This window comes from Lepisma saccharinum, chromosome 2 (genome assembly GCF_977018435.1).
Source record: "Lepisma saccharinum chromosome 2, izLepSacc3.1, whole genome shotgun sequence".
In the NCBI taxonomy this organism is placed as follows: Eukaryota; Metazoa; Arthropoda; class Insecta; order Zygentoma; family Lepismatidae; genus Lepisma; species Lepisma saccharinum.
The window spans coordinates 62723056-62749146 of record NC_139230.1 but is presented as its reverse complement, the minus strand read 5'-3'; the positions used below and the strand labels follow the sequence as shown (position 1 = coordinate 62749146).

General features: G+C 39.9%; 1 long non-coding RNA gene across 1 annotated transcript in view; it reads right to left on the bottom strand.

The window, feature by feature from the left end:
• The window catches only part of LOC145984441 (uncharacterized), an 84572-nt gene that overhangs the window by 13977 nt on the left and 44504 nt on the right, over positions 1–26091 (bottom strand). Inside the window, exon 2 of the long non-coding RNA XR_014441313.1 lies at positions 17504–17676. This is a non-coding gene — a long non-coding RNA (uncharacterized LOC145984441). The remainder of the gene's footprint in view (positions 1–17503; positions 17677–26091) is intronic.

The following is a 26091-nucleotide window of genomic DNA, read 5'->3' as shown; positions in this document are numbered from 1 at the left end:
AATCTTGGTGATGGAGGCACAAGGAGGGTTTCCCCCACCAGAAATCTTGACCTAAAAAATCTCCCCCACCGAAAATTTTCGGGGCGGGTTAGTTTTAGTTATAACAAAACATATTAGTTTTGACTTCAAATATACTTTACTAAGGATAATATGGAAAACACACACAAAGTAGTGTGGGTATGAGTGTTGGATTATTCCTCTCTCTCCCTCCCTCTCTCTCTCTCTCTCTCTCTCTCTCTCTCTCTCTCTCTCTCTCTCTCTCTCTCTCTCTCTCTCTCTCTCTCTCTCTTTCAAGAGATCATTAACAGATCTATACCAACAAAGCATGCACAGTAAAAGTGAAACGAGAATGCAATATCCTAATCAATTGATTTACGCTAATAGAGAGCAAAAACTAAAGAAAAGCTTGTTCACAATAAAACAATTTTAACTATTTTTGTAATTTATTGACACCTTGAACCAGTTAGTAAAGGAGTTATATATACCTTGTTTGAGTTGGTGTTTTAAGTCCACTTTATGCACAGTAAGGCTAATTGCGGCTGAACCTAGAGTAGTGGCGTAGCGCAGCCTTCTGTGGCCCCCCGTAAGTAGAATATTGGGGCCTCTTCAGTGGAAACGTAACGAGAATACTAAACGTATTGACAACGCTAGAAGGAATGGAATTCTGTTGATTCGAAGCAGGTGTTGACCTCAACTTATTGACTTTCTTATTTCAATTCATTATCATCACGTTGTGCAAAACAAACTGAATGATAATAATGATGGACACTTTGTTTATTGTTTCTTTGGCCGTTAGATGATTTTTTTTCAGAAAATACCCTTCCTTCCCAATTTATGTTACAGACATATACATAAGTGCAGTAGATTCTGGAAACAAAAGTAGTATATGAATCTCTAATAATAACTGGGAGAGAATATTGAAAACATTTGCTTTTACTTCAACACTGTGGCGCAGACAGGATTCTTTCTTGGAGGAGGGAGGACTTCATGCGGCCAAATATTTAGTGCATCAACTATTGTACGTATTTTTTGCTTGATAATTAACAAAACAAATAGGCTCTTACAAACCCAGATATTTTTTTAAAAAAATGTTGTTTTGGAGAATTGCTTATTTGATAGTTAAAACTTCTATTTTGGATTTTGAGATGGGTAGGACTTCAACCCCAAAAGCTATACTTGACTACGCCAGCTCAACGTCGCCATCTGTCAGTCGGCATCACAAGGTTACTCAGTGGAAAGCCTAGCGTAAGGGCAGTGCTCCAAATGGGAGGACGCTATCACCAGTTAAAAAACTTTCATGTGAGCATCGTAGATCATAATAAAATCATAACACACTGGACAAGATTCGGTTCGACAGAAATGTTTACAAATTTTCAATATGGGAGAAAATGAATTTCACAGAATCCCCCAAAATAATATACTCTGTGCGACAGAAGAGTGCGGCCCTCAGAGCAAGATAATAACTGCCCTCTGTGTAAAACGTTCTACTGAGTTATTGTGCCCCTGAAGAGTTTAACGTTTACAAGAAAAATCAACTACATTGTCACAGTATAGCAAAAAAAATTGAGAATGACGTGTAGCTTGCGTTAGGTGTGGATTAAGTGGGAATCCTTTTACTTGAATATGAAAAATCTTGGGGGCCCTTGGAAATATTTGGTGGGAAGCTCCATTCTAAATAACACCCGCAAAACGAATAACACGAATGGCAAAAGTTGAGCAACTGACTGTTCCTGAATCATAATTTTAATTATGCCATTTAGGTACACTCTATAAGCCTGTCCTGCGACAAACAATGTATAAATGTATGAGATGAGATCTCCCCCCCACCCCCTTAGTGATAACCATCTGCTAGCAAGAAAGTTCATTCAGCATTTCGGAGGGGACCTACATGTGAAGTCGCTCGACGCATCTGCTTATCATCGCAGTCATCGTATTACTAAATTCTACCGAGAACCAACTCGATCACTTCCTACAATTTTAAAAATAATAATGATGAAAAAAAGAGGTGACACGGTCGGGCCAGGTTCAACCATACGATATTAATAGCCATAATAATATATTTATCTCAATACAAATTGAGAATGAGCAACATGAGACTGTATATTGGTATACGCGTGATACCTCCCAGGCCACGGGAAAACATTAAGATTTGCAGTAAATAGAAACAAAAACACAGAACTTACGTTTTAACATATGAATTCAGAATCTATTTATCTTGATTATGCAATTTAAAAAGAACCAAAGTTGTACATCATAACGAAACTCACAAATACAAATCACAGTAACAGCACAATTTTTCTTTCGTGCACTTCCATTAATTTCGTAACTTTCAGCACAAGATTCATATCTATCAGGCGGGATGGTGTACTTCAACAGTCTGTTCATACGTCCGGGAAGGACATGTCAATCGCCCCCTTCATTGGGAAACAAAATCGTCGACGACTCGTGGAAGCACTCACAGTCTAGGAGATTTTGGATTCAACCTTCTAAAAGTATCTTCCTCATGTCTGGAGAACAATTAAAAATCTTCAGATTGTCGAAATTCACCTTGGAAACTTCCTTGCTAGTTTTTGTGTCCAATAACACTGCTGTGTTGAATTTAACTTGGGTAGCTATAAACGGTCCTGTCCACAAATAAAACAACTTGAAAATGGTTAGTTTAACAGCTGAACTTGGACGATGACTTCTTAGCAGCACCAGGTCATCCTCCTTCAACTGCAAAGCATGGCACTTCTGCTTCAGTTTCCGCCTCTGCACACCATATCGTTCCCTTAACTGCACTTGAACAACCTTACTCTGCCAGTCTTTCTCACCGTCTTCTGACTCAGGCCATGGAAAATCTCATAGCACTTGTGGTGGAACTGAATGGCGGAAAAACAATTCAATGGGTGAATATCCTGTAACTTCAGAAAGAGAATTGTTAATTAACCAGGCAACTTCATAAAGATGCTTGGACCAAATCTAGTGATCGTGCTGGCAATAAACCCTAAGTAAACGAGTTCTCTCTTGGCAGGCTCTCTCCACTAGATTTCCTTGAGGGTGGTAGGGCGTCGTACATACATGTTTCATTCCCATGGATTCAATTAAACTCTGCCATGACCGGGAAGTGAACTGGGATCCTTTATCCGACAAAATTAGTTTAACAGCTGGATAATGGGCGAAATATCTCTCCTTCATTAAGCGAAATATCTCAGCGGTACTAGCCTTCCTCACAGGATAAACTGTGACGAACCTGGAGAAAACCTCTATAAGGCTGAGAATATAATAGTACCCTGAAGAAGGCGGTAACTTTCCAATAAGGTCAATAGAAGCATCTCATGATGTTCCTTTCCACTCATGTGGAGCTTTTCCTTCATGATACCTAACTTGTCAGGCTTCACTTTTGCACAAATCAGGCAATCACGGATATAGATAGAAATATCAGGTTTCATTTTTTTTCCAACAATATAGGGATTGCAATTGCCTATAACACTTTCCCACACCAAAATGACCACCGTCATCATGAATTTTTTTCAGCAGCTCGGGACATCTGGAATTCGGAACACACAATTTGTACTGTGGAGCCACCCCACTGTAACTTCTAAACAGCAATCCATGATGAAGTTTAAAGGACTTCCGTAACCTGGTCATGCATGCATCTTCGTTTTCAGTACACTGCTGTAGTTTAGCAATCATTTCACTGCAAAAATAATCTTTAGCCTCGGCTTCTTTCCAATCACTCACTTCTTCTTCTTCACCTTCTTCCCAGAAAAAAATGTATGTGGTAATGCAGACAATCAGACTCCAGCTTGCTCTCAGTATCTGCCTTCACAGGATATCTAAATAACGTATCAGGAATAATATTTTCCTTTCCACTAACATACACTATTTGGATTTGATCCATATGATTGGATTTTCAAAGACCAACGAGTCAATCGACTATTCCAATTTTTACTATTTTGCAGCCACTGTAGTCCTTTATGATCAGTTCATTGTTACGTAACTTTCGGCTAGCATATTGGATAACAAAAATATCATGTCCATCTGTCTGGAACAAAACGCAACCAAGCCCTTTTCCACATGCATCTGACTGTAGACAAAATTCTTTAGTAAAATCTGGTTGCGATAACGCAGGTGCACTAACCAAATCAAGTTTCATCAATTCGAAAGCTTCATTTTTTGCTTCTGTCCATTGAAATTCCACATTTTTGGACAAAAGATAAGTAAGTGGTTGCACTTTCACTGCAAAATTTTCAATGTACTTTCTCGAAGTCCCAAAAATTTCCTAACGTCTTTTCTATTTCTAGGTCTAGGAAAATTTAAAATGGCGTCGTTTTTCTTAGGATCAGTTCGGATGGAATCCCCAGAAACAATATGGCCTAAATATAATATTTCCGACTTAACTAAGTCACATTTCTTGAACTTCACCGTCATTCCAACTTCTTCTAGTCTGGTCAAAACATAATTAATGTGCCGGAAATGTTTCTGCAAATCACAATCGAACAGTAATAAATCGTTAATATACTGGGTCACAAATGAATTAGTTTCGGGGCCAAATATAGAATGCATAGCCGAAACAAAAACAAACTGCGTTAGCTATTCCGAAAGGCATTTTTGTAAACATCTACTGTCTTCCTTTATACGAAAATGCAGTGTATGACTGGCATTCTTGCTTTACAGGAATCTGCAGATACCCGGATACCAAATCAAAACTAGTGAAGTTTTTGGCACCTTTAAATTTCTGAAGTGTTTCGTCTATTGGTTCAACAGAACTTCTAGGAACAATAACAAACTTGTTCAAAAACCGAAAATCTACACACGGACGTACAGACCCATCCGGTTTGTCCACAACAATTAGCGGGTTCAAGTACGGAGAGTTACAAGGCACAATTATTCCCCAATCTTTCCATTTTTGCAGCTCAGCCTCCAGTTTTTTCCACTGGAATCGAGTACGGTCTTTGACTCACTGGAACGTTACTAAAAAAGGTAAAAAAGTTAAAGTGCTCCCCTGTGCTTAGCACCACGCCATGAAGGCGTATAGGGGGTGTGGGGGTAACGCCCCACACTTTCTTGATCCGGTCGTGAGTGGGGGTGATGTGATCAGCATCACGCCCCTGACCGCCTTTACCCCCCAGGGTTTCCCTCAGGTACCCATGTTATTCGACGCTGGTGGGCGCCGGGACCGCTTCCAACGTTAGAAAAGTTCCCGGATTTGAGCCGGCCGGGGATCGAACCCGGGACCTTGAGCATGGTAGTCAGACGCGTTACCGACTGAGCCACCGCGGCCACTGGAACGTTACTGGACAAATGAATATCACAAACTAAGTTCGTGGCAGTGCCAGACCTCTCTAAAAACACTTTATTATGAGTAATAAATATCTTAAATAATTCGGCTCTTTAAACCTTAGTCAATAATTCACTGGAGTCAATCTTCTCTCTTATATCCTTAGCGGTGTAGCCCATTTATCGTAGCGACCTTCAATCCTCCGGACGCTCATCTGCTTCTCAACGGAATCATCATAATCTAGCTTTTGCTCAATTGGCTCTCCATCCACCATTAAATACAACTTTTTATGCTTGAGATTGATCTCTGCTTCATAATTCTGCAGGAACAAATAACCCAATAATAAGTCTGAAGGCAAATCCTTCACAACAAAAATTTCTAAAGGTATGGTGCTCTCAGCAATTTCCAGCACGATTCTGCGGTTTCCAACAACTAAAGTTTGACTTTTTCCAGCGAAATCAATAAGTCGCACCTCTGGAGTAGCTTGTAACATGGCCCCTGGCAAATTTTGCTTTATTTTCTTCCAAATATCTAGACTCAGAACAGATATTTCAGCTGTAGTGTCCACTATACAAGTGATATCAACATTTGCTACACGTGCCTTGAACTCAGGCGCTCTTCCAAAGTTTTTAGACTGACTAGCCTGACACAAATTGTAAAGAAACTCACTCTCTTCATGATTAATAACAAACACCAGCTTCAGTTCATTATTTACAGACTGGGAAATATTTTCTGCAGGCCCCAGTTCTATCAGAGACCGCCTGACATCAGAAGGGGACGTTTCTATGCCAGGTGTGGGGTAAAATCCCACACCTGGTCGAGATTTGCTCCATTCTCCCAGCAAAAATTTCTGGTCAGCTCGACGTTCTGTTGCTACTCGTAACTAGGCACTGCAGCATCTGTTTGTAAGCCACTGCTCGTCACTTGCAATCGTGCAGAGCTACGACCTTCCCTCAAAGGTTCACTGTGCTCCGGTGAAGATAAACAGTTCTCAGTTCGTGGTTTCTCACAAGGTTCGTATCTGGTAGCAGCATGCTCACGTCTCTGCCTATTTTGGCTTTGTTGACGATAACGATTGCAGTTTCTATATGAACCTGTAGAGCGATTTTCACGGTAATTATTCTGCCTCTGGACCATACGAACCCTCGGGTTTCTGTTTACCGAGTTGCCTGGAATATCTCGATTGTTCTGGTGAGTTGGATTCTCCTTCCTCCACGCAGTTCGCCAAGCATCCTCTCTTTCGGTTGCTCGTGTCTCTTAACAAAATCTGCAAACAAATCAACAGTTCAGTTACGGGAGCGTGGGCCATACACAATTGCTTCACTCTATAAGGCAATTGGCCGATTATGAGATTTACCACCTCCTGCTCTGTGCAGTGGCTACTCAGGTTTTTGTAAGCAGAGTATACAGACCAAACATATTCTTCCAAACTATTGTGATTGTTTTTGTTGTACCGTTTGGCCCTAACAGATGCCAACTCACTTTCTTTTGCCTCTGAAGAAGCAAATCGCCTCTTAAACGCCCTACGGAAATCTGAATATGTGTGGAAATCATTCTTATGAGAGTAGAACGAGTTGAAGAGACGGTGGCGGAAATACTTAAAGGCACAGAGGGTCCTAGAGAGAATGCTGAAGAGTGGAAAAATGATATGAAATCCAAACAAGGGAAGCTTTCTTCAGACATGCGTAATCTTTGTGACGAAATGGCTCAAATTTGAACCACTTTAAGCAAGTTGCCACTCTCCGGTGAATCCGAGTTACCGCGGGTGGACCAGCTGGGCTCGCCTTTTCGAAGGTTGCTGTCTCCTAGTCGTTCTGAGGTCTCTTCGGGGCAACGAAACCGTAAAAAAAAAAAAAAAAAAAAAAAAAGACGCCACAGAGAGATCGTTTCCAGTTCTTCAGGCAGCGAGTCGACTTTATCGGAAAAGAGAAAAGAAAGAAAATCTCGAACCAATGCTACGGCTGGCGGGATGACTCCCCGGATGGCTGACCTGAATTCCATGTGAAAATTCGATGGAAATATTATAGCCACTTCGGCTGAGATTTATCTGAAGGAATTAGATACCAACATTGAGATCCTTCCGATCCCGCATAGATACAGGCCGGAGATATTCCTCGTTTGCTAACGGGCATGGCTTATCATTGGTCATGCAAAGTCTTGTCTCATCTCGATACCAGCAAAAAAAAAAAAAAAAAAGTTAATTTATCCCTAGTACAGACTTCAGGATTAGTAATCCATTTTTTTATTTATTAAAGTTAATGTTTATAAAATTCCTAAATTCGAATTAAGAATTTACAATGAGTTTGTAGTATCATATATTGAAGAACATTAATATGACATAGCGAAGCATTCATTTAATAGTATTTACTTCTAGAACAACATTTCGTTCCTTTCACTCCGAAAATGTGTTTTGGCAAAACTATAAAGATAATTGTGGAGCACGATGCGTAACATACACAACAACGTCTCAATCAGCTGTGCATTGAGCATGCCTACCGAAATGATAGACGAAGCAGTAAACGATTTTTTAAGATATGAGCCTAGAATGAAGTGCTTTGGCAAAGTGATGAGAACATTTTCTAAGTATAAAGATGAAGTAAATATTTGTTCCAGGACGCTCATTATTTTGCTCTCTGATACTAATAAATTATACGTAGTTAAATGTATTATGGTTATATTTCTGTGTGTGTGTGTAATAAAAAGAACATTACATTCTGCTGCTTACTGCTTGTCTCAAGTGCTGTGACATCAAACGTTCGGAGTTAAAACTGCATGGAAATATTTTTTATTAACATTCTACCGTCAATTTCGTTGTTCTTCATTCAAGTCGTGATTAAGGTTAGAGAAGTATATAATCTCAAAATAAATAAGGATTATATGATGATGATATTTATTACTTTATTACTGGACACATGGCAGATCAAAAACATGGTGCATTTTTGCATTACCAACAGTTCTTCCAGTTGGAGATCATCCAACCAATCACGGGGTGAAGTGTGGTCAGCACGACGAAACCTCAATCGTTGGTGTAGGTTTCCATGACCGGGTCGTTACTCACTCGTAGCAACCCAATTTCTTCACGACGGTGCGGTCCCATTCACTGGCCGAAATCTCAGGAGAAAAGTTGTTACGCTTCCTCCCACGAGACTCGAACCAGCACACGTCCCATGTTCCAAACCATAAGCCTGACCTTAGACTGCGGAACTCATAATAGCATTACTCCTCCAATTAGTCAAAAGTGACAGAAAAACTAACTAAAATAAATCAAGTCAATCAAACATTGGTTTGTTGCAATCAAAGGCAATTATGGAAATAATAAATAATAAAAACTCAAAATAAAACAAAAATACAACAAGAAGAGGAGGAATTTAAATTAATTTATCGCCTACATCGTTCATGGTATTTCGGGATAAACTGGAAAATTCGATGGCGTTTTTAAAGGGGGAGGGCGAATGCTCCCAATATTTCAAATCAAAATATTTTTTCCTTGTAATTTTATTTTTAAAATGCAGTCTAGTATCTTCCTTGACCAAATATCGCGGAATCAGATTTAGGCTAATTCGTCGTGTGAGATGCAGAGGTAAGTAACTGCAATTTATCATATTTACAGGAGAGAGAAAATAACGTATTCTTAGGAATATGCCTGACTCTTAAAAAAAATCAGTAAATTGGAGATAAGTGACTCAACCTTACTGTTAAGAATTAGAAGTGGAGATATGTCGTTCTGACTCAAAATAGAGCTTTTAAGAGGAGTTTATTTAAACGAAACTGAAAACCGCATTCTTTAAGGTTACGTTCATCTGGTTCTCATACGACGAACTGATATAATAAAACTTAATACATGTTTTAATTTTCACCTCGCAACTGTTTATAATATTGTGACACAAAGAGATTCAGGCCTAAATAATGGAATAGCAAAAGCAACCACTAAAAAATATATTTAAAGGCTGCTAACATTACCCAGACGAAAAAAATAACGGAAAGTAGAAGAGCAACCACAATTTTTTGTTCGGGGGGGCAAGTATCAGGATAAACGTACCAATAATAATAACAATAACAACAACATCAACAATAGCATTAATAATAATAATAATAATAATAACAATAAAACATTATTATTATTAGTAGTAGCAGTAGCAGTAGTATCAAAGACGTTATTATCGTAAATTACGCAAAAGAGGGGTAGAGGTCGGTGCTGAAGTATTTGGGTTGGAACAAACGATTTGAAATATATTTTTTTCAAAACACTCAATTTCACATTAATAGTGGAAAACAAGCACACAAAACTGTATTTTTGAAAGAGAGAAAATGCATGATAAATACGTTCAGAATATAATTATTATTTTACATGTAACATGCAGGCCCGTAGCTAGAACTGACCTCAAGGGGGGTGGGGCTAATGGGTTATCAGGGGGGCTTTGTGAACCAAGTCCATTTTTCAAAACTTTAATAGTATTAAATGAAGGTAGAGTATGTGTGTCGGGCGTCATTAAGTAATTTAAAATATAAAATTTACAAATATCATACAGATACTACAGTCTTTTTTCTATATCTTCTAAAACAACTCTTGAAGTGACAATGACTGCTACTGACACCATCCGTTAATACAAACTCCATACTATTTGTGATGATACAGATATTTATATCATACATGCTAAAATATACAATTTTCACTTCAATCACAGTGCCTACCGTACATTCCACCCCCGGCCAAAGCAATAAAACTTGAGATCTGTTGACATTTGACCAGTGGCGTACGCAAGGGGGGGTTACGGGGTTTAAACCCCCCCCTTGAGCTTGTGAAATGTTATAAAAATGCTGTGAAAAAAATAATTAATTGGCCAACTTACCACAGTCAAAGATCTAGGACAATACTATTACTATCACTACTACTAATAATAATAAAAATAATAATAATTTGAAATATTATTTCCATGCAGCACGGAGAAAAGCACAGCATTCCAAACACATGCGTCTTTCAGAGAGAAAGCCTTGAAAATTAACAAGTTTTCTTGAAAACAAAATATGAGAGCAACTATGATTTAAAAGAGAGAAAACTTGTTTTGTATCTCAGTTGCAACAATGTTCAATACACTGGCGTACGCAGGATTTTTTTTTTCGGGATGGGCTGAAATAGTAAATGTGGACAGCACATGCCTTCGTTTTGGAGGGCAGGATGCATAATGAAATATTTCGTATTTTTCGAGCTTTTCAGTCTATTAAAATTGTATTCAAAGACAAAAATGGTAATGGGGACTCACTTTAAAAGAGGTTTCGCATTTACACATTTTGATTTTTTAAAGTTCTTAACGGATTTTTATTTGAAAATTCTGATTTTCTCAAAATTTCGGTAGGAGCTGTAATCCCACCAGCCACCCCTCGTTGTAAGCTGCTAATGTATAGACAAAGGATAGGCGGACAAGAACAGTCACCAGTCCGCCGCCTTCCCATTGTTTACCGCAGCATGTTTGAATGTCTCTCTTTTAAAATGTCTCACCTTGTTGACTAGACATTTATTCAAATGACAATAAGCTTAACTATTGTAAAATGTTTTGTTGGTAAAAACAGAGAGACAATCCAGATGTGAATTATCGGGGACATTTATGAGGGGAAGAAGCCGGAAAAATTCCAACCAATTCCGGGAATCGAACCCGGATCTCCCGAGTGGTTGTCAGACGCTGTACCAGCCACACCACCACAGCTCCTTGGATGAGTTCCATACTTTGATTATTTTAATTTATTTTAATATATTTTCTTGTTTTTATGGATTTTCTTCACACTTAAAATGTCTCACCTCGTTGACCAGACAATTATTTCGTAACAAAGAAACAAAAAAATGCTTCCAGAATTTGATAAAAATCGAATGACTAGAAAGTGATATTGCTCTGTTGCTTTCGTAAATACTATATTTATGTACATCTCTAGTACTTAATAGTAGTAGTGGTATTAGTAGTAATTCAGCTAATTAATTAATTATAAGTATTATTAATTAATTGTGATTATTATTATTTAATTAAAGTATAATAAAATAATGATAATGTGAATTTGGAGAAAGTTTTTGAAATAACCCCCCCCTTGATAAAATCCTGCGTACGCTACTGCATTTGACGCAGATGCGGAAGGAATGCGGATAATGACATCAAAGTCCCAGATTTCTGTCAAACGAGAGGCTGCAACAGGGGCAGGGAAGTTACAGATAAAGAAGGATTCCTATGAAAGAACTTTCTAAAGTCTAGAGAATCTTCTAAACACTTGCCGCTGCATAGACTTCTGCTCATAAACAAGATGAACGAACGAAGTTGTGAACAAAATAATATATTCTGTCTACATTTTCACTCTTCATCTCAAAGAAATTAGAATACAAAATAGTTTTACCTAATGTGAAGGGGGCTGGCGGAAGTGCCAGAGGGGGCTGGCGACCCTGTCAGGGGGGGATGAGACCCCTGGCCCCTGCCAGGCTACGGGCCTGGAAACATGTGTAACTTTCATATAGATCATATGTTTTACACATATGCAATATGGAGCGACTTAAAATAAGAAAATGCACCTGCAACTTTCTAACACTAAATTGTGTACCTAGGTGTGTATTCAAAGTCTCTAACATTATGCATACAACATATAGTATTTAAATACATTACATAATCGATTCATCTACCTCACAATAAAGCAACAGCAAAAATTATATAAATTGTCTCTAATGTGCACGCTCCATTTCCTCCAAACAATTGTTCATGCGTTTATGACAAAATCAATGAAGAGAAGTCTTTCTTCTCTCTCTGATAATTAATTTACAATGCATTACAGAATACAAACACAAAAATTGCGAGCGAAGCGAGCAAGAAAATATTTAGATCCAATTTTATGCAAACTGAAAACAATATTGATTTAATAGGGTGCAAATAATTTCACGGTGCGCCATGGCATTCTGTCTTTTAATTATTTTTTTTTCATTTAGGTCATCGTTTCTCAACCTATGGGGCGTGGGTCCCGAGGGGGCGTCTGATGGGTCGCGAAGTTGGGCTCGAAAATTTATTTACTGTGTCTTAAAAACCTATTGTCGGGCTTAGGCGCTGAATGATCTAAATTTTATATCGTCCAGAGCCCAGGCCCGACCCCCTCCGCGCACTAAAGATAACACTGAGAAAAGCGAAGCGAGCAAGATAATTTTACGAAATATATTTCTATTTGCATAAAATTTGAAATCGAGGGGAACAATTGCCCCTCTGTGCCCCCTGCAGGTACTCTTGGCCGTCAATATTTGCCTCCCTAGAATCAATTTCCGTCCAGGGTTGGGGGGCAATGCTCCCCTCTGCTCCCCCTGGGGTTGCGCCACTGACGGAGAGAGTCAGTTAATCGGATTAGTGATTGTCATCACGGACTCACATTTAGAGCTGCCGGGTTCTAAATTGATTCAACGGGATATTTTTCCTGTGATGTACTAAGGTAATTGAATGGGGCTGTTATTTACATTCCTGAAAACTTGTCGCTCTTCCTACTATCGCAAAATTTTATTGTAGAAATTAAAAAATAATGAACAGTTTACCTTCGTCATGTAGTGCAGTAATGTAACTTTAGGGTCTACTCAAGAATTATTTTCTGAAACCTCCACTGCAGATAACTTCACTTTTTCGTAACCAACAACAAATTACCAGTCCTTTACATTACTTGCAAGGAACATTAGTTCGACAACATTAGCGAACACGTTAGGTGAGTAAACCAAGTTGGAATAGACAACCTGCGTATTGGACAGTTTATCAAGTATATCGCCCATCACCAATGCAGGAGGGAAGTACGTTGGCGCGCATTCGCCATCGTTTATCGGTTCTGCTTTACTAAGCCCCGCGACAGGTTAACTTTGCAGCAGGTTTTATGTATCAATCCACTCTAGAGCGGCACTCAGCATCCCTGCTCCAGTCTCACCTTAACCGCTGAGCTGTTCATATCACAGACAGTGAGAAAATCCGCAGTATTGCAGCGGAACTATATTCTGCGCGCACGTTTGGGTCTATATATGCGAAAAGTTGCTGCAAGGTTAACCTGTCGCGGGGCTTAGAGCCAAGATGTTGGTTCCGTGTGAATGAAATGTCGCAGGGTATCCGACCCCCACACGTGACTGGTGCAATGTGTGGTTCAGATGCATTTCACGATTTCAGTTTAGTTAAAAGAAATCGTTCACGTTCTGACTTCGCTGCATATTTCTTCAATTGATTTGTTAATTCTTGCCTTTCACGTGAAACCTTCTCAGGTTTTACACAGAGTTGCAGAGCCACTGATGTCCACCAGGGCCGGTGGAAAGGGGGAGGGTCGAACTGTGCCACTGCCCAGAGTGGCAAAATTTGAAGAGAAGAAAAAATAAGCCTATTGAAACTTGAAATTTATAATATTATATTATATAACTTGGAAGTTAATATATGCCAACCCACCGTTTCGAAGGAACATATCAGTAGTCTCACTTTAAAACCACTGAGTGCCACAAGGTTGGGAAAGCAGATTCGATGTCTTAACTCCGTTGAGATATCATGTGGGAGAGGTCTATAATGCGCTCCTTCAAATAATTGGCGACAATAAAACTGTCCAAAGGATCGCACATGAAGCTCAGTATATTGCAAACCAGTTGTGTGGCTCTACATTTCTTTGGTCACTACACTAGTTATCTGGTATGACTTTTTACTCCAAGTAATGTAATCAGCAAATATGTTCAAAACATTAATCTACGATGTGTTAGATGCTGTTAGATAATTTCTTGCAAACATATCAGCGCTTTGTAAAAAGCAGGAGTGATGAGAAAAAATTCAAAGTTTCTTAGACGCCACTTGGCAGCCTGGCAGGGCCTCCCTCCCACCACTCGTGGAGGCGGCGACCTGTGAGTCCCGGTTGATGTGAGAGAATTGGCATCAAATTTAGATATAGATGATCCAAAGATAGGCAACACTGTACAGGGCCGAAATCGAAAGAAGAAGCAGTTTCAGTATGATGAAACTGTTGAAGATCCACAAAAACGGTACGAAGTTGATATTTATTACCAGGTCCTATACGATTATTTTAGCTCTAAGAGAAAGATTTGAGCAGCTTAAACATCATAGTGAATTTTCAATTTATTTTATGATATTAGTAAGCATCTCTTGTCAGAAAAGTGTAGAGAACTCCCGGAATGTTAACACATGAAGGCTACTGAATTAAAAGATGAACTAAAAGTGTTTTCGGCTATAATAAAACAATTACACCAAATGAGATCTTAAACTGATAAAGGGTCATGATTTTGCACCTAATGTGAGTGTAGAACTTCGAATTTATTAACTTTGTCGGTAACCGTGGCAAGTGGCGATCAAAGGTTTGTTTTTCTAATTAAGGCTAACAAAAATACTATCTTCGGCCAATCATATCTGAAACACGCTTGTTTCTATTTTATGCAAGATAGCATTATACGAAAAATAATATTACATGCAAAGGTAACGTTCTCTGTGATAGCACCATGAAATGAAGGCACATTTAGAGCAGGGTTTCTCAACCTTTTTAGGCCTGCGCCCCCCTTTGCGTCCACATATTAGTCCATTTTGATGTACAAAAATTCTACTATGCTGTTAGGGTTAATAAATCTAACTCAAAGAATATTTTATAATGTTTTTATTATTACAGATATTAAAAAATACTAATACTTGTTTTCTTGATACAAGATACATTTTCATTAATTAAAAAAAAATGCTTAATAGCCTACATTACAAAGGATTCTGCCCTCACTACAGTTAAAATTTCAAGCTACATCATTTGGTTTTATTTCTTAAGAACACAATTAATGAGAGGGCTGACACTGTTTTTCTTTCACAAGTTTTTGAATGTTTGGTTCCAACTGCGATAATGCACACCTCAGATAACTTTCAACATCCAGCCGTGCTCGGTATTTTGATTTGATGTAAGCCAGTGTAGAAAACCCAGACCCGCATAGATACGTTGAGGAAAACTGCACCAACAACCTTGCAGCTTCCGTAGCAACTTGTGGATACACAGGAAAATAGCTTAACCAAAGATCTTGAACAGTCATGTTTGGGAACTCCGCTTTTGCTTGAGAATCACATTTTAGGTCGATTGCCTGCTCCTGAAGGGAATCAGGAAGCAAATCCACTTCTATTTTGAACGGATCTCGTGTCAACTGAAATTGCCAGCTATCTGAAGAAATATCTGGAAAGTAGTGTCCAATTTCGGTTTTCAAGGATGCCAAATGTTCTGAAATCAAGTTCTTCAATTCACTTTTTGAATTTAGTGTAAGATTTTGTGTGTCATCAAGAAGCTCGTTGAGACGTGGGAAGGACTTAAAGTTGGGTTCTGAAAAAAACTCGCGTGGTTTGTCTTTGAAGCCGGAATGATTGGTAGTCAAATGGCGTTCTAAAAGCCCTGGTCGCATTGCGTCATTACTCAGAACATTGTGACAAATAACACACTGAGGTAAATGACAATCATTCTTCTCAATGTACGTAAAACCGAATCTTATATACTCATCACTGTACCGTCTTTTCTTTGGTAACGATTTAGCCATTTTTAGCACTACTACGCACGACAATCACTTGGAACACAATAACAAACCTCAATCGTCTTTTCTGTGCAGTGTAGCCACCAACCGGTAGTAAAATTACCCTAGACACGGCAAAAGTTTTCCCTAGGAACACTGCTCGTCTGCTTCCAACAGAGTTGCAGAGGGATCTAGCGATAGCAGGGCAGACTATTTAGGTAAGTATAGGGCAGTGCAAATAAGACGTGTGTGTGAATGCAGTTACATCTAGCGGTGACAGAGAGAACTATTTGCAGAAGTTTCTTTTCTGAGACCTACATAAGGGGTTTGTATTTGTAACATCTTTCTTTGGGGGGGGGGGGCGTTAATTCACGTATATTTTTCATTGCTCACCACGCTTCCCCTGAAATTCTCCGCCTCCCCAGGGGGGCGCACCCCCAGGTTGAGAACCCCTGATTTAGAGGATGTGGGGATAGGGCCACACACATTCTCGATCTCGGTCATTTTGGAGGTGATATGATCAGCACCACTCTCCGGCCGCCTTTACCTAGGAGGGTTGCCTCCAGGTACCCATTAATTTGAGGCTGGATAAACCTCAGAGCCGCTTTATGCGGGGACAACGCAGGAAAGAATTCAGACCTCAGATCATTGCTGCGTAATGACGGGAAGGGGAGAGGGGTTCGAAAGAGAGCGGCATCTGCCGCCACCGCCCATGGCGGCAAAATGACTAGCGCCGGCCCTGTGTAAGGTGGGTGTCTATCGCATGCTTAATATGCTTCTCTACTAATCAAGGAAATGCTATATCTTAACTGGTGTGTTACACTTAGTACAATGTCTGTGACTGAATGTATAAATTTGGGGCGAGGTATTTGCATACAGCATTCTGCAGCATTTAATAGGTACTCCAACTCAATTCATACTCGACGTTGGATTGGCAAAAATGGATCATGTTATTAACTTTCTAAGTGATTTTACATCATAAACCTGGGTTGCTTTTGTGGGTGATATGTCGAACACCAAGTATACCAAACTCGTGTGAATTATAATTTGAAATAAAGAATAGAAGACGTCATTGTCATTACGTTACATCCCGTAATTCTTGATCCGTAAGCAAGAGAACGGTAGTCGATAGGCACATAACTCAGATTGAGACGTATGATTGCACTCTAAGAAAATTCGTCGATTCTTCCTAAAACTAGTGTCTATTCATCTAGAATACATAATGTCATCACACTTCCAAGTTAAATATCATAAACATACGATATACATAAACATAACAGACAAAAGCCTCACGACACAAACGTGCTAATTGAACTCAACATCCGATAATTCAATTGTGATTTTTGACGAGAATATTACACGTCAAGTATGTTTTTTAAATGATTGATTTAGTTTATTTTACTTCGCGTTTTGTGCCTCTTGGCTAATTTGCGAAGATGGGGATGAATGATGAAATCGATGAATGGACATTCACAAACAACCAAGCCCGAGAGGGATTCGAACCCGGGACCCTTAGACGTCAAGTATGGATAGAGGGTGAATGAAAGTATGGATGGAATGTACCTACGTTTTACAAAAGGTGAAATAATAAAAATAGAAATTGAGTTGATGTATCGTATCACCTAAACCACATTGCCATTGTCAATTAGATTCCCATTAGGTTGTAAACAAGAAAACAACTTTCATGCACACCAAATATATTAGTTAACGGAGCCAATTAAATTCGTAACACTTACAAATGTGCTGTTGGCATTCGTATACATCATCTTGCGGACGTAGATCTGCAGGGCCACAATTATCAGGGCCAGGAGAAAGATGATGGTGAAGAAGAATGCCATAATCATAGCCTCAGCTCTGCTGGTATTTCCTTCTTCCATGTGCGGGTCGACACGTGCACCCGCAGCTTCATCTGAAAATATAAATGCAATATATATATTGAAGTGTGACTTAATTTAAGCTAGGGAATCTTAGAGTCACAAGAGATGTAACTAATTATGCAATGCGAGAGGTTTCATTTTATAATGTTGATTTGCCTTATTTGTCAAGGAGAAGAAAGAAGACGAATGACGACAGAGCTGAGTTCTCTCCACACTTACCTAGATCCGACCGTGTTATTAATCGATGTAATGTCCTTGGTTGAAGGTGCAACCTACTGAGGTGTCTCGCACCCATAGGCGCCGACTCCATGGGGCATGGGGGGCTCGAACCCCCCCCCCCAATGTTAATGATGTGGGGGCAGAGCCCCTCAAATAATTTTGCTTAAGAGGATCTAATGTATTATTTTGCTTCTCTTGTAAAGTTTACTCTGAATTGTGCAACATGAACTTAACTTTAAATACACATTTGAAATGTTCTAGACCATCAACTTTGGGGGGCTGAGACCGCTAAACCATCAACTTTGGGGGGGGGGGCTATGACCGGAGACAGCAAAACACATGACTTATTACTATATATTAAGTATCTAATTATGAGTATTGTTAACATTTTTACTAAAAAGAGTTTCAAAATAACGAAGTGATATGACAATTACACCAGTATGTTGTTTAGTGAATTCTGAACAATTTAAGGTCGTAAACACGACTTTCAGGCAATATTGATATGTACGATATTTACTTATCCTCGAAATCTCTTCCTTGAGTCCAAAGAATAAGGGGAAAATAATTCTAAAGTCTTTGAGTTTATTTGACACTGGCTTGCAGTAAAGTACGCAAGGAAAGCTTATGAAAAGTCTGTATTGCGAAAGCGGAAACGGCTATGATCAAAGACATTATTGCTAAAGCACAGCGTGCTGTGTGTTTTTTTATTATTACAAAATTAAATTTAAAAAGTAAAATATTGTAGCAAGAACAAAGAAGTAAAACTAATTTTACTGCGATTTGTGTTAGCATTTATGTAAATAATTAAATAAAACTGTTAAATATTGTAAATATTCGTTATTTTTATGGGTACGTCAACACTAAGGTTATTTGCACCCGTCACATGTCCTTTCTCTACAAGTCTGTTGCGGACATTAAAACACACCCATACCCTCGCCGGGACTCGAACCCGAGACATCCGGATCAAAGCGAGTTCAGTCGACCACCCAACACGCTCGGCTACCGAGGCCGGCATAAAACTGTTATGTTGGCCTGTTAATGTAAATACATAGCCTACTTTTAAATAAAAATGTTAATTGTTATCTAAAAAACAAATGAGCAGATAAAAAAGACATAAGGAGACTTTGAAACATTTTCTAAACGTTTTTCATGTTACATTTCATTTGCATGAGGAATATAATATAATAGCTGCTTAAAAACTGCTATACGAAGACGTAATTTTTGTTTTTAAAAAAGGGTGGGAGTGAGTCATTTATTCATTTATTTCAGTGATCAGAGCCCCCCCCCCAATAATTTTGACAAGTCGACGCCCCTGCTCGCACATTAAGTTATACGCGCCTCGAACTATTACGATCCCGCACTCACTGTAACTCGAAGAATTATTAATACCAACTGAACCTGAGTATTCCCTTGCAGGATGTTTATACTCCTTTCCATAACCTTTGTTCTTACCTCTCGATGACAGGACAAAGCCTCTATCCTGTACGGAAAATCCCCAGAGGAAACGAGGCTGGAATTACATACACAGCGGTATGCAGCTTGAAACAATGAAGCTATTCTGTGTGGAATGCGACATTGTCAATGAGTGGTCGGATCGTTGGTTAGAAGTGGAGAGATTGGAAAGCATTACTTTTACAGATTCGGCTCTGCATCTCTCTTCAATATATACACTGGTCAAAAAAATTAGGGGAGCAAGCAAGAAATCCCAAAACCAAAGTTGGTAAGTCAAAAGTAGCAATGTATTTTGATTAGGTGAGTGTGTCCTCAACCAGTACAATACATGTCTATTGAGTCATTAGCACAACAGAGTTCTAGGGGTGATTTCTGCAAGGTACTGCACAAAATCAGGAGAACAGCACGGTGATAAGACAACAGAAATGGACAGATACGCAACAGATCCATACCTCTAATAAGGTGTGTGGTCGCCATGAACTGCTATGACAGCTGCACATCTGTTTTGCATGGAACCAATAAGGTTATCAACGACAGCCTGCGGGATATTCACCCATTCCTCCAGAAGGGCCATTTCCAACTGTTGCAGAGTTGTAGGCGGCGCTGGCCGAGCAGCAATGCGTCTTCCGAGTGTGTCCCACACATGTTCAATGGGATTCAAGTCTGGGGAGGACGCTGGCCATACCATTCGTTCGATACCCTCATCCCGTAGTATGGCGTCAACCAGACGTGCTCGGTGAGGTCGGGCATTATCGTCCACAAAAATGAAACGATCACTGATATCTGCAGCCATTGGGACAACATGAGGCCTGAGGATCTCATCCCGGTACCGTAAGGCTGTGAAAGTACCGTTCCGGTTGGTCCGAGTACGTCGACCAACACTGATCCCTGCCCATACCATTAAGCCACCGCCACCATACTGAGACACTTCGCGCACATGTGCGGGATAATTGCGAGTCCCACGTTCCCTCCAGATAAGAATGCGTCGATTATCTGACTGGAGACTGAAACGCGACTCATCCGAGAAGAGAACTGAACTCCACTCTCCATGTCCCCACTCACGATGTTCCACAGCCCACTGTCTGCGGGCCCTACGGTGTTGGGCATGCAGAGGGACACACACCATTGGTCTTCTTGCATAAATACCCCTTTCCCGCAGGCGATTTCGTACAGTTTGGCCCGAGACTCTTCGTCCTGTTGCCAAAACAAGGCCGCGTTGCAAGTCAGTTGCAGTTTGCTGCCTATTCCTGCGAGCCGACAATGCTAAGTACCGGTCTTCCCTAACTGTTGTTGACCGTGGGTGACCTTGCCCAGGCCTCCTTCGTACTGTACCTGTCTGTTGAAATCGTGTCCACAACCTGGTAATGACACTGCGTGACACACCAAGGGCTGCAGCCACCTCACGTTGTGTTTGCCCTGCTTCCATCCTCCCAATGGCTCTCCATGCGCTAGATTCCCCTAAATCGTGTTGTTCTGCCATCGTTCCTATTCAACACTACTCAACTGAATCCCACCTGCACTTACGGTCTGCCAGCACCAAACAACCGGTGTTCCCAAATGACCTCGTGATTGCTCCTCATATCACAAATTCTGCCACGTGCCTTATGGTGTCACTAGAGAGCTCTTCATGCTGATTATTCATCACAGATGAATTGTACTGGTTGAGGACACACTCAATTCATCAACATATATTGCTACTTTTGACTTTCCAACTTTGGTTTTGGGATTTCTTGCTTGCTCCCCTAATTGTTTTGACCAGTGTATATATATAGAAGTAGGGTTAGGTAAGTTAATTTGGTGACAGAGGTTATTTGGTGATCATTCTTCTGGCTCGCGCTGCTCATCTTCACAAATGCATCATCATGTGCTTCATGTGCATCTGCTAATTCCCTTCCTCTGAAAAAATATCAGTAACTACTCAGAAAACGTAGAAGGAAATTGTATTCTTGTGTACATGCTTTGTAAATTTTAATGAAAGCTCTTAAATGTTAGTTACTTTCCAACAGTCGTCATGCCATTCTGTTCGTAAAGATTTATGTTGTTTTTGAGAAAAAATCAGATATCTGTTTGAGTACAGATCTTATGGTATTCCAGAGAAATTTAAGGTGTTTTCCTTAATGTATTGCGATTGAAAACAGCGTATTTGGAAGAGGTGTAAATACATGAAGGTGTTGTTAGATTGTAAAATTGTTTACTATGGTGTTCCTAATGGTGTTCACGATGGCTTACACCATTAGGAGCTATCGAATCTGGTGCGTACTTATTTCAAACTTACTATCACCAATTTACCTACTCCCGTATCACCAAATAACCTATCGAATATCACCAAATTACAAAACGAAAAGAAACTCTGCACAAAAAGGAAACTGTATCGACAACATACGAGAGGCGACATAGCAGAGGCTGCAAAATAAGCCACCGATGATTGACGAAGACATGAGTGCATAGCAAGCAGCCAAATTACAGAACATTTTCTGGTCGTAGCTGATACAGTGGAGAGAAGTAGTTCAGGTGAGTTTATCATAAGATGCTTGAACAAGGGTAATAGACTACATGTTTCAGATGGTCAGTGTTTTCTGGTTTCTTTTCTTTTTTTTACAACTTGTGTCAGAGTAATTAATGTGTTAGGTATATATGTGTCTCGCTCCTGCATTATATCATTACTTCAATGGCGTATTTAGAACACTGTCCAGTTCCCCTCAGTTGTCCAGAGTCACCCCAGTAAATCCCGTGACACTCTGAGACTTAAAACTGATGTTCAAGATCTGGAATTTTCCCCCTTCAAAAAGTTTATTTCTCAGTCAGTACACCAGGATTTTCGTGATAGTGTAATGCTGGCACTCAATACCAAGAAGTAATATTTGTACTCACCTCCCCAACTTAATGATCGCTCCCCTTCACTAGAATTCAAGAAAGTCAAGAGTTGTATTTTGCTCTCCCCCATGCAAAGTTTAATGCTTACTCCACCCACCAGATTTTACGTGACAATTTGATTGATTGATTGAGTTCGTGACATACCGTTTAAAGTGGGATCCGAACCACTATGTGCCTGTCTCTCCACAGCTACTAAAGATTGTGTCCTCTTCCGACAGGAAAAAGTGCTAGAAGAAACCATGAACAAGCAGCATGGCCGCAAGCACACAGGATTTTAAAAATGCTTTCTTTAGATCCAAATTTTTGCAAACTGAAAACAATATTGCTTTAATATGGCGCAAAAAATTAATGGGGTTCATGACATTCTCTTTTACATATTTCTTTCATTTAGATCGTTCGGCGCCCAGGGCCAACTCCTGATAAAATTTTAACCTTTAGGACGCCGCGCCGTCTGACGAAAGTAAGCCCAGTGTCGCTGAGGCTTTGAGCGCGAAATTTGAATTCGTATACATAATGGAGAAAAATCGTAATAAATCTGGCACTATAGAACCAATCTACTTCGGATAACTTTTGTTTTGCAGGTAATACATCGGTGCATGCAACCATGTAAAATTTGGATGCCCCAACCGCGGGGGGGGGGGGGGTTACGGGCGGGGGCTGCTTCCCCCGAATTTCAATGAAAAAAACATAAAAATAAGGAGTTTGCCCCCTATTCTCCAACTACTTTGGGGAGAAAACCGGAACTTTTGCTTTTTTTTCAAAGAATTGACCTTCCGCAACAGAATGAAACTTGATTCATGTTCGTGGGTACAATACAAGTTGAATAATAAGGCAAAACGTAAAACTCGAGCGAATTTTAGCCAATTTGCATTAGGAAACGATTGTGCAACGATTGTGCGTTAGGGAAATCGATGAGCTGTTATATGATACGAACTGTTTTTCCTAACAGAGGAGTGTTGGGAGCCTTTGCAATCGTTTGTTTTGTCTCTACTTCTGTCTACTTTGTCTCTTAGACTCACGCTTCTGCCGCCTCTGGCTATCGTCCAGCTTCATTGCATTTCTAACATAGACGCGACAGAAAGCTGACACCGCCAAACCTCTTCCAATACACCCTCTCCTTGACCCCCCTGCCACTACTTGCGGCTAGATCACCAGGTCTAAACACAAAGAAGAATGTGTGCCTTATCAGTACTAAATCACAGCGTTGGAAGCTTGAAGGAAAACAGCATCGTAAATACCAAGCATTCATTGTGTCTGTCAAGAGCCAACACGTGTTTGGGCAAACACGTGACATGTGCCGAGAAAGGAGGGGGGATTTGGAATTCTCGTAAACACATGTTCCCGAACCGAACTGTCAGTGTTTCAACCTCAATATACAAATATAAATGTGGCAAACCCTCGGTAATTGTATCTAAAGCTGTTTGTTCCATATATGCAACCGCGGCTGACAGGGACATACTTTTTTTGTTCCACATATGGAACGGCGGGGGACTAAAGGATAAATCTGTGCACCCGCAGGTACTCTTGGCCGTCTGGAAGAAATAATGCAAGAAGGAAGTGAAAACTAACACCATCTTGAATATCCTTTTATCATGCTACTCTTAGATTCTGCTAGTCTTGCTTTCTTTTACTTCAATGTTTGCTCCCTTGCCCCCTAGAATTGATTTTCGTCCAAGATTGGGGGGCAATGTCCCCCTCCCCCTGTGGTCGCGCCACTGCACCCTTTCCTCCTTAGTTTCTTTGAACTTTCATCGGGTTGAAAATTCTTCACTTTCTTTGAGAGTATAATATCGTTTAATAACGGTGATAAGATTCCTCTTCTACACGAAATTTCTAGATGAAAGTATAGGCGTAACTAGTCGAGGGTAAGGGGGCACTTGCCTCTCCAAACTTTTCAGGCTACTACATCTAAAAGTTAATGATACTTTTGTTAACCTCTTGGGATCTGAGTAGCAAGGTATTGAAGTGTACATTTTTATGATTGTGCAAATGTAAGCTATTCAGCAAAATAGTTCTGGACGCTATTTTTATGGGATAGAACACTTATTAATTCTGCCCTCCCCCAAGTTAAGTTCCAAGTTTGATCATGCCTCCAAAGGTAAGTCCCAACTTTATTCTGACCCTCAAAGTTAAGTCCAAAATTTGATTCTGCGTCCCCCACTTCAATGTCAAGTCTCTAGTTTGATTTTGAACCTGCCCCAAAGTTAAGTCCCAAGTTTGATTCTACCCCCCAAAACTAAGTCCCAAGTTTGACTCTATCCCCCAAAACTAGGTCCCAAGTTTGATTCTACCCCCCCCCCCCCAAGCTAAGTCCCAAGTTTGATTCTGCCCCCACCTCAAAGTCAAGTCTATAGTTTGATTCTGCCCCCTCCCCCAAAGTTAAGCCCCAAGTTTGATTGTGCCACTCCCTCCAAAGTTAAGTCTCAAGTTTCATTCTGCCCCCCCCCAAGATAAGTTCCAAGTTGGATTCTGCCCATTCCCCCCAAAGTTAAGCCTCAAAATCGATTTTTGCCCCACCAAAGTTAGGTCCCAAGTTACGCCCATGGGTGAAAGTATAATAATATAGAGGCGTGGACGTCTGAAGGGGGGCAAAGATGGCAACACCTCCCCTTTAGAAAACTAATATCAACCAAAAAGTATATATTTGACACGTATAATTTGATTTCAGTCATAGTGATTTGCATTAATTATTATAACGCTGATGCAGGAATGCGATAATTTCAAATTCAAATGGTGTCTTTTGATAGGGGCAACACTATTATCGGTGTAATATGCTCCATAAAAAGAATACTTTGCTTCTCCCTCCGTTGAAAAAAATATTCGGATGTCCATGATTAGGGGGGACAATTACCCCTCTTTGCCACCCGTGCGCACGCCTATGAGTGGAAGATATCTAAAATGTATTTCGCACTTCATGTATGGGAAAAATTATGATTCTCAACGTGATACGGCACATTCTGCACTTGTCGTGCAGAGGGAAAGGGTAGCCACGGATCCAGGTGACAAAATTGGAGTCCTGTTAAATGTATATTGTAGGCTGAGAAATTTTGTAAAAATTTCTTGCTCGCTGTTCTCCCAACACGTTCGTTTCGGCTTTATTTTTGGTTTGCTTTATTTTACTTCGCTTTTTGTACCAATTTTGGCTAATTTGCAAAGATGGGAATGAGTGATTATATGATCAAATTGATGAATGGACCCTCACAAACATCCATGCCCAGGTCGGGATTCGAATCCGGGACCTTTGGCGTCACGGGGGCCGGCTCATTTCTGCAAGTCACGTCAAGTTTATAAGTATAAGTATAAGTATAAGTATAAGTATAAGTGCTTAGGACTTAAAACAGTACTTATATGTGTTTTGATAATGATGATGTGTTGTACAATTTGTAACGACCCTGCGTGGTCGAAAGAAAAAATGAAGCAAAATATTTGGGTCTCATTTTAGATCATAAACTGACTTTTGAAAGACAGATCGCAGAGGCTGCAATAAGAACAAAAAATACACTACATGCACTATACAGGCTCTTTCAAGCTAATGGGATATCACAAGAAACAAAACTTCATTTATATAAAATGATTATTCGACCAACTATGACATATGCAACCTGGAAGCATGCAGCCCAGGACCACCTAAACAAACTGCAAAAAGTGCAAAATGAAGCAGCAAGAATCATAACAGGAATGAGTAAGAAAACAAGAATAAATATACTACATACTCAATTGGGACTCGAAATGTTCGAGGATTACATAGATAGAAATGGAAAAAAGAGATGGGAAAGAAATCAAGCACATGAGAACGAAATAATAAGAAACATTGGAAAAACAGTCACACATAGAACCATGTATAACAGGCCCAGACCTTAATTTTTTTTTAAATATATAATAATAATAATTAAAACAAAAAG